Here is a 928-nt window from a genome sequence, read left to right on the forward strand (position 1 = left end):
GGGGAGCCCGGAGCTGGGGCCACCCTCCCTGGGACAGGACCAAGGAGCCCCGCACGTGGAGTCAGAGGGCAGGAGGGGGGCTCCTCAGGGGGTGCCGCAGGAGGGGCATGTGGACCCGCCCGGCAGGGGCGTGGCAGGCTGAGGCGGGACCAGCACCCCGTTGGGGCCTTGCCAGGTCTCGCCCTAGCCAACGGGCCCTGCTGTGTGCCGCAGGCGTCCACAAGCTTCCCAGGCCGGCCTCGGCCTTTCAGGCTGTGCGCTGACCGGAACGCTCCCTGCCGAAGGTCACGGTGAAGGGCGAACTGCCATTTGGAAGGAGAAAGCGGAAAGGCAGCGGGCAGGTCACCAGCAGCCAGGGCCCCACACGCTGCCAGAGGGATTTCGTGGCAGCCAGGGAGCGTCATCCATCACTTTAAATTTATGCTGCTAATTTGGGTTTTATTGGTTTTATAGATTTGTTTGTATTTAATTTATAAATTTGTTTTCGCTTTACAGCTGTACAAGAGCCATAAGCATATGGCATTTATAGGTAGTTTTATGTTGCTGCTGCTTAAGCGATATTAATTCAAGTTTCCATTAATACAAAGTAAGCCAACAGCGGGCTCCATGGGGTGGACCCACGGAGGCCGCCTGGGCTGCTGCTCCACGCTGCCCTGACCCACGTGGCTCTCGCGCTGAGGGCCTGCTCTCACTCGCAGTGAGAGGGGATGGGCGAAGTCAGGACCTGAGGCCTCTGGCCTGGCTGGCCCCTCGGCCCCCCGGCGAGTCTCCCAGAACCCGCCGCTGGACGCCGGGGCCGGCCTGGAGCCCTCGCCCTGCCGAGCCCCGTGGACGCAGAAGCTTCCTTCTCCGTTGACTGAACCCGCGTTGAGCAGCTGTTCTGACATGGGCCGATCAGGTTCTCTCCTCTGGGGATGGGACGGACACC

The sequence above is a fragment of the Condylura cristata genome, unplaced genomic scaffold (assembly GCF_000260355.1).
Source record: "Condylura cristata isolate star-nosed mole 26May11 unplaced genomic scaffold, ConCri1.0 scaffold00032, whole genome shotgun sequence".
NCBI lineage: Eukaryota > Metazoa > Chordata > Mammalia > Eulipotyphla > Talpidae > Condylura > Condylura cristata.